Here is a 9747-nt window from a genome sequence, read left to right as displayed (position 1 = left end):
ACCCCAGCCATGACCACACACAGTTCCCCACTGATCATCATGAAACACCTCCACTCTCCCAACACAGCGACTGCCACCATCCACCAACCTCACACTGACTGTACAACAGAGAGAGAGAGAAAGAAAACGTTTTTGTTGCTGCATATGAGTTGTTGCTTTTTTATATTTGATAAAATATAGCCAGGAAGCAAAATTTAGCCATAAAACAGATAACATTATAAAATATTTAAAAAACACTCCTTTCACCAATGAAGAATCATAAAATAAGAAAATTATTGAAAGAAAAAACAAACATGAAATCTTATCTCATGCTGAGAAAACTCATCTTTCATGTTGATAAATTTACAGTCTGTTATAAGAAATGAAAAGAGCAAAGAGTCGACTTTGCAGGACAATACGTTTGAAATTTTGTAACAAGGTTTGCCCAGACTAACAACTGAAACTAAAGGCACAAACACGCATAGACACATATACACTGAAACTCAAACAGTATGAAACTATTTTAATTATTTACAGTCTTTTGCAAATAATTTGATTCTTTGATCATTTACTTACCAGCTGTGGTGAGTGTGATTATAGAGGACAGAAGAATGAGAGGCACACAGCTGTCCATCTCCCTCTGACCTGCACACAGTTCGTTCAACTCAGCAGCAGAACAAGCTTCACCTCCACTCCCCCCGACAGACTGAAAAAACTGAGAGAGAGAGAGAGAGAGAGAGAGAGAGAGTTCCCGACAGCCGCCAATCACACTCACTATTACCTTATTAGAAAGAGAAGAGGAAATCATCAAACATTTTCAGTGACAAATCAGAGGAGGCATTTTTTTCTTTCTCCATATTTATCAAAAGAGCGTCAGCGCTGATGAACAGAACTCCACCTCCGTCTCTAGAGGCGTGTGTGTGAGGAGAGACGCTCGCAGCAGTGTGGTGAGAAACACACCAACATACAGGAGACTGACTTCAGAGGGGGGAAACACTCCAGTGTAATACAGCATTAATGCTGCACCTGCAGAGAGCTGATCCACACACTGATAACCATCACACACACACACACACACACACACACACACACACACGTAGATAAAAACACACATGCACAATAATAACCTTTCACACACATACACACCTCTGATTTGTTACTGAAAAACTACTCACACTCACACACAGACAAACATACACACACCTGCACATACATATTGATAACCTACTCTCTCACACACACAAAAACACACACAAACACACACACACACACACATACATGCGCACATCCCCCACTCTCTCTCTCTCTCTCTCTTTCTCTCTCTACACACACACACACACACACACACACACACACACACACCTGCAGCTGTGTGGTTTCTCTGTATGTACAAAAATGGAAGTTTTACAGGAATTACTCAGTTTAACTTCAGCTGTCTAATAGATGCTTATCAGCAGAATTAACACACTACACTACATGTAGATCTACTCTAACTGCACATTTCATCTAATATACACTAAACTCTCATTTAACTGATTTACTCTTAATATTAATACACTGGGAAAATAATACTCAAGAAATTATTCTAACTCACTGACATACTTAATTACTTACTTAATTATCAGTCATTCACACATTTGCTTATTTGCTCACTTACTCATTCAGTCACTCACTTGCTTACGTATCCACTCAATAATTAGCCATCATGTCAACATACTCACTCACCCACTCACTCTTGTTTGTGCTCTTGCTCCCTTATTGGCTCATTTTCTTGCCCACTTGTTTACTTACTCACTTATTGACTGGTCTACTAACTCTCTGGCTGCGTCTGAGTACTTTGTTGTCACTCATTTAGTTATTCACTCACTCACACACACACATACACACACACACACACACACACACACACACATATACACATTGATAAACAACTCACACACACATACACACTCATACTGTCTAACACACACATTCTCTGACACATGCATATACACACGCACACTGATAAACTATTAACACTGAGTCAAAACACAGAGACACAAGAATACTACACTTATAAAAGTGTAAAACAAAACATTTTAATACGTAATTATACTGATCTGAACTGAGGAACAAACTGCTTTGTAATTATTTTGTAATAAACAAAAAAGTACATGATAATACAGTGTTTACTGAATGATTACACACTGAAAGTGAAAGCTTAGACAAAAGCATCAAAAGTAAACAAAAAGTAAGTAAACACCATTTCTGCTTTGCACTTTGATTGCAGCTCTCCAACACACTTATGCAAAACACCATACATGGTTTCTTACATTAGACACTTCGTTGGAGACCAAAAGCTCTTGCAATCACTGGGAAAACGCTTCTATTCAAAATGCAAAACATACCTGAAATTGGCAACACCCACACATACACGCCTGAATACACTCACACAGTAATTGAAGACCAATCGTTCTGAGCCTTCGCACTACAAATAGCCCTCAGGTAAGCTCACCACTTTTGTGAGAACTTTGTGAACATGGAGGCATTAAGAGTGAGAGCGAGAGAAAGAGGTAGAGCAAGAGGTGTAGAAGGACGAGAACAAGAACAAAGAAGTAGACAAGGCAATAGACAGAGACATATTTCCGATTACATTGGGGCCACCTTGGTGGACCATGTTATAAATCATGGCCTGACGATGAGGTAGGCTGGGCAGAGAGTCCAGCCCAACCTGAGTCGCTAAATGGTGACATCCACAGTGCGGACATTTAGACTGTCTTCAACTTTCTACACTAGACTGTACCTGTGTAATTGTTGCACATCCTCTTGCATCACAGTACAATAGAATGTAGTCCTACAATATTAGGTTTGTGCTCCTCAATGAATACAAAACATAGGTGTAGTGCTGTGAAGCACATGTAATAGAGTTTTGATGTTACAGTACATGTACTGTGTACAGTATGACAGCATAGTATGTAAAAAAAGAACCTAACCATGTCATGTTCTTGCATTTTCTACAGCCAGACGACCTTCTCAGGGTGGAAGGCACTGTCTTTTCACCCATGAACAGGAACTGGCCATTGTCAGTCTGTTGGAAAACAATACCATCTGCCCACATCAACTTCGAGAGCAAATCATCGCAGATCACATAACATTCCATAACATCAACCGTGTCAGTATATCAACACTCTGCCACTTTTTGCAAAAACACTAACTTATGGAACAGTTGTACAGGGTTCCGTTCAAGAGGAACAGTGTTAGAGTCAAAGACCTTCGATATGACTATGTGCAAGTAAATCACTGTACTACTCTATACTGTAATGTCATTAATGGCAATAGATTGTGTCCTACTGGCACTGCATAGATACATTCATACAAAGCAGTATGCGACCCAGGTAGGTGCCCCCATTCTGGGGATGGGGGGTTTTCTGCGGGGCACCTACCTTGCCTGTAGCTTGTAGTTTTGACTGAATGTGTCAGACCCCCACCACCATCCTTGTGTAAAAATGAAGACATTGCAGTTCTATGTTTTGAGTTACATCACATTTGTGGTACAGTGTGTGTATTTTCTGTTACAGAGAGTCCTGGACTTTGATGCAGCTGCACAGCATCATGAGTTCATTTTCATTGATGAAGCTGGATTCAATCTAGCAAAAACCAAGCATCAGAGCCGAAATGTATTTGAACAAAGAGCTATTGTGAATGTCCCTGAGCAGCGTGGGGGAAATATCACATTGTATGCTGCTTTTAGTCTGCAAGGAGTTCTCCATCATTATGCCACCCTAGGTCCCTACAGTACTGCACACATAATCACACTTCTGTGTTCACTACATAACACACTTGTACAAGATGGACCTGAGCAGCCTAGGTTTGTTGTCATCTGGGATAATGTTAGTTTCCACCGGGCTGCTCTGGTCCAGGACTGGTTCACCAACCACAATAACTTCACAGTTTTATATTTGCCCCCTTGCTTCCCATTTCTCAGTCCAACTGAGGAATTCTTTTCGGCTTGGTGTCGAAAAGTGTATGATCACCAACCACATGCCTGCCTGCCTCTTCTGCAAGCAATGGAAGAGGCATGCAGTGACATTGAGGTGGAGTCAGTCCAGGATTGGATACGGCATGTAAGATGATATTTTCCCTGTTGCCCAGCCAGAGGTGGCATTGCTTGCAATGTGGATTCAGTGATGTGGCCAGTCCCAAACAGAATGCGGGATTCTTAACCATTCCTTACAATCTCATAATATACCTTTTTTGTTTATATCATTGCACTATAATTTTACTGACTTTTTTTGCATGAGTATACTGTTATATATTGTACTGATTATGTACTATACTGTAATTCTATTTTTCTTTGTGTTTTTGGCATAAAAAACCTGCAGTGGTAAAAAATAAAGCTGTTTTCTGAAGCCTTATTTTTGTGTTCATAGAAATGTGTGAATATGTACTGAACTGGAACAATCTTTCACAGAAACCTATATAAAAGATTTAAAAATGTATGCAAAGCAGTAAATACAAAAGTGTTTAGTATAAAGTACATCACGGTGTTGTTGCTGCTTTGAAAGAGTAATTTAAATGGTGCATGAGTGTATAATTTTGTTGCAAAAATGCCATTTTGAATAAGCATTCTTAGGTTTTTAGGAGTTTTATTTTGACATAGATGTGACATATTTATCTCCAACTGTTGTGTCTTCTTTGGCCTCTGTGTTAGATTTTGACACAATGAGCCAAATTACGCAGCAACTGTGTAAGAAATCACAAAAAGCTGTGAGACGTGAGGGAGGGTGTATGTGATGATAGGAGTGGTAAAACTCTCTAAGTGTGTATGAAGGTATGTGTCAACATACAGCTTCTTTTCCAAAAAAAAGTGGGACGCTGTGCAAAATGTAAATAAAAAAAGAATGCAACAATATTCATTCAAACCCTGTATTTATTGAAAATAGTACAAAAACAACATATCACATGTTGAACTTTAATGTTTTTAAAAATTATTTGCCCACTTTGAATTTGATGCCAGAAACATGTTTCAAAAAATTTGGGACAGAAGCATGTTTACCACTGAGTTGCATCACCTCTTCTTTTAACAACACTGTGTAAGTGTTGGGAAACTAAGGAGATCAATTGCTTTGTAGCTTTGAAAGTGAAATGTTTTTCCATTCTTAATATAGGATTTAGCTGCTCAACAGTTCAGGGTCTCCTTTGTTGTATTTTCTGTTTCATGATGCGTAAAATGTTTTCAGTGGTGACAGGTCTGGACTGCAGGCAGGTCAGTTTAGTACACTGACTCTTTTACTGCAGAGCTATGCTGCTGTAATACATACAGAATGTGGTTTGACGTTGTCTTGCTGAAATAATCAAGGCCTTCCCTGAAAAAGACATTGTCAAAATGGCAGCAAATGTTGCTCAAAAACCTGAATATATTGTTCAGATGTGCAAGTCACCCATGTCATGTGCACTAATGCACCCCAATACCAGCACTTATGCTGGCTTTTGAACTATGTGCTGATAACATGCTGGATAGTCCCTCTCTTCTTTAGCCAGGGGGACATAGTGCCCATGATTTCCAAATAGAATTTCAAATTTTGATTCATCGGACCACAGGACACTTTTCCACATTACATCTTTAATGAGCTCTGGCCCAGAAAAGGTGGCAGCATTTCTGAATCCTGTTTATATATGGCCTCTTCTTTGCATGGTAAAGTTTTAATTTGCATTTGTGGATGCAGCAATGAACTGCACAGACAGTGGTTTTTGGAAGTGGTAGAACTAGTTAGGTATGAGTGTGTGTGTGAAGGTGTTATAGAGTTGGTAAGTGTGTGTGAGGATCTGTGTGGTATAGATGATTAGGTGTGTGTGTGAGCGTGTGTGTGATAGAGCTGGTTAGGGGTGTGTGTGGTTGAGCTGATTAGGTGTATATGAAGGTGTGTTTGGTATTGTAGGATTTGGTTGCAGGTTAAGTGTGTGTGAGGATGTTTGTGGTAAAGCTGGTTAGGTGTGGGTAAAGGTTGTGTGTGGTATAGATGGATGTGTGTGTGTGTGTGTCTGTGTGTGTGTGTGTTTGTGAGAATTAGAGTGTGTGGTAGAGCTGGTTAAGTCTCCGACGCAGACGCTCGTGGGTAAAGGTAGAATGAGAGGCTTTACTGATGAAAACACAATCCAAAATCGAAGTCAATAAACAGGCATAGGTCAGATCCAAAAAGGGCAAAAAACACAGAATGACAAACATACAGGCAAACAATCCAAAAAAGGGTCAGGCAAAAGATAAGTCAAAAACAGGGCAAAAAGTCAGAACCAGAATAACAAACAAATATGAACAATCAGTAGCTATAGAGACAGAAGCAATACCTTGCAAAGAACCTATCCTACAAGCCCGGGCTTTATACTAAACTAATCTATGAGCTGCAGGTGGACATGATCAGTACTCTGGGGAGCTAGAGCGCTGATTGGACCGTGAGAGTGAGGCAGGAGTCATGTGATCCCCCAAGAGGTTCTGGGAGATGGAGACCTCAAAGAGACCTCAGAGCCGAAGGGAGTCGTGACAGGGTGTATGTTATAGTGTTGGTTAGGTGTGTGTGTGTGTGTGTGTGTGTGTGTGTGAGAGAGAGAGAGAGAGAGAGAGAGAGAAAGGGTGTGTATGGTAGAGCTGGTTAAGTGTGTGGTAGAGCTGGTTAGGTGTGGGTGATGGTGTGTGTGGTAGAGCTGGTTAGGTAAGGGTGATGGTGTGTGTGATAGAGCTGGTTAAGTGTGTGGTACAGCTGGTTAGGTGTGGGTGATGGTGTGTGTGGCAGAGCTGGTTAAGTGTGTGATAGAGCTGGTTAGGTGTGGGTGATGGTGTTTGTGGTAGAGTGTTTTAGTTGTGGTTCTGCTTTCCTGGTTCTTTTACTCCAGGTTTTCTGTCTCTGAGAAAAAGAGGGACAATGTAAGAGCAGTTCCTTCTTCAGCACAGCTGCTCTTCATCTTCGCTGGTCTGTGTGGAGATCAGTGACTTAGCTGAGTTCAGGAGTGTCTCCATGTTCAGCTTCACCAACTTTGTACTGGACGCTGTCCAGGGTCCTGCAGCTCCTTGAGCTCTGCTGCTAAAACAGAGCAGCTACAGCTGCCCTGAGGGCTTCAACCAACTTTGGTTCACAGATTCTCTGTGAGCATGAATCCCCCACACAGCACAGAAAGCTGTTTAGATAAATTATGCTGTGATATGTTCACAGATGCCCCTCCTCTGATTTATATTCAACCAACTTAGAAAGAACATTTCAGTGAATGACAGGTGTCGGGATAATAGCACTGCTAGATATTATAGAGGAATCACCTGCTTCATGTCCCATTGTATGCGCACCTCTACTTTAAATTCTCACATGACACAGGAACTGCAACTACACAAGATCTCAATATCGTTGACCTTTTGTCAATGTCTGTTAGAGTTACTTTAACTGGGTGAGATTGAAACTGGTTGAATCTTTATGTTCGGTAGAATACAGTACAAAATAACATTACAGTAATGTGATGAATTGTTCCTGTAATGAAGTAGTGTAACACATTACACTTTAAATTCTTGTAATCACATTATAGTTCTTGACTTAATGAGTTTTTCAGTCCTTGCACAGCTGGACTTTTCAGAGACAACAATAGTAGATCTGCACAGTTAAATTGTAAATTTCTTCTATCTAGATTATGAGTCTGTCCATTATTTTCACAGAGGTATGTAACCTGTTTCTGCTGACTGCATGACGTTGATGTGAGCAGTGTAGTGCAAGCACAGGATGCACTGTAAATACATCAAGCCATCTCATCATGCTAACATGAAACTGATGGATAAAAGTCTCTGTGCAGGACAAGAAAGTAACCCCACTTCTCCTAAACAGACCAGACTCAATTTTCATTCAGAAACAGCTCTGTAAGTGTTGCATAATTCGTAAAGATTTTATTTTGAGGATGCTGTTTCTGGACAGTTTCTACTGGCATTTTAAATAGAATCAGCCAATCGTAATTTTAATCAGCATAATTGACTGTATTTTGTTCAAATGTCTTTTTAAATGACATTTACTGTAAATGGCTGTTTCTTTCTGAATAAATTATTCAATGGACTACAGTGTTTCACTTGTATGTTCCAGTTGGTACAGATCTGTATGTGTTTAGAGAGTCATGTAGAAGTAGAGTATTGAGTAGTGAGATTCATTTTTCCTAGAAGAGTAGAACGATAGTGAGCTGGTACAGATGCTGGTTTCACCTCATGCATAGACTGAAGGGATTTTAAGGCTGGCCAAACGGTTTGCATGAAGGGCAGCTTGGCACTCCACAGTACCCTCATCAATCCCTCCTGTGAGGACACTTTGTAGTCACTCCAGTCTGGTGCCCAAATAGAGTGGGTTGGTGGATTTGCTGGTCTGTTCAGTGCTACGTGACAATATCTATGACTGAAGCAAAAATGGTGCAAAAATTCTTTTGTAATAAGAAGGAGCGACAAACATTCATTCAAATTGATTTATTTAAAGCCCCTGTAAGCAAAAACACTTTTATTATGATTATAATGCAAAAAACAAAAAAGGGAAAATAACGGAATAAAGTGACAAAAATTAACACTCTAAAGAAACCAGTTCTGCTTATGGCCTGAGATTTCCTTGCCCTCTCACTGAGTATTCCTGTATGGACATTGGCTTTCATTGAAGTTAAGGTGCAGTACAGATGTCTTCTCCCTAAACTCCCTATTTAGCCTCAGAAAGACCATCTTTATACTATGTGTATCTTTATACTTTTTGTTTAATGATAAACACATAGAGAAAAGACACAGAGTACAAAGTACAGAATTATCTGTCAGACCACAGTAATAGATTCAATATATTACACAATTAAATCATAAGAAACTCAAGAAACAGAACTTACATAATAGAATCATTATTATGTCTGTGTGGAAATCTCAAAATATCAGCATAATTATCTTACAATAATTACAGGCTTGCAAATAGCATAGAAGAGAAAGACCTATTTTTCTTACAGTCTAGCACAATATTAGGTAAGTAATTATGCTTTATAATTTCTACATAAACCTGTTATAAGGAGCTGCCTGGTTGTAAACATCAACACTGACAATAGAAAGCTGTCGTGAACACAAACAATGGAACACTTTCATGACAGTGAAGCAGTTCTGTTTTTGTTTTTGATTTCTGATTAGAATGAAGTTTTCTTGTTGCAATGTAATGCAATGAAAATGAACAGCCCTTTAATTTGAGGGTCTCAAACACTAAACTGTGTTAAAAATAGGCAACAAGTACATTATTTCTCTAAAAAGAAAAATTAACTAATTTTAATACATCAGAAGCAAAATGGTATCATGAATATGAGAGATACAACGTGTTTTCACAAAGTAAATGTTTCTAGCTGACTAAGAATAGTAGAACTCAATTGTGTTATAAAAATGTTTGATTGTGATCTAAAATAATGTCATCTGTTGTGTTTGAAGAGGTTTGAATGTAGTTTCCTGAGGAAAGACACTGGCTGTGCGCTCTCAGTCAAATGATTAATCTCTGTCTGATGCTCCTCCTCCACGTCATCATAGTCTGGAAAATGAAAATATTTAACTATTTCAAATAAAAATGTACATATTTTATAGTAAATGCATTCTAATAATGTTCAAAAAGTACTTCCCTGTTTAGCACTGCATTTTTCTACTTCAATCAGGCTGTTCAGTGCTGTCAGTGAATACTGAGTATATCATTGAACCTCTATACTTATACATACTGCGTCTACAAAGACATTTAACTTTCTTTAAGTTTCAAGCATCTGCACTGTCCCATT

Source organism: Colossoma macropomum, unplaced genomic scaffold, assembly GCF_904425465.1.
Source record: "Colossoma macropomum unplaced genomic scaffold, Colossoma_macropomum, whole genome shotgun sequence".
NCBI classification, from domain to species: domain Eukaryota; kingdom Metazoa; phylum Chordata; class Actinopteri; order Characiformes; family Serrasalmidae; genus Colossoma; species Colossoma macropomum.
This window is presented reverse-complemented; position numbering follows the sequence as displayed.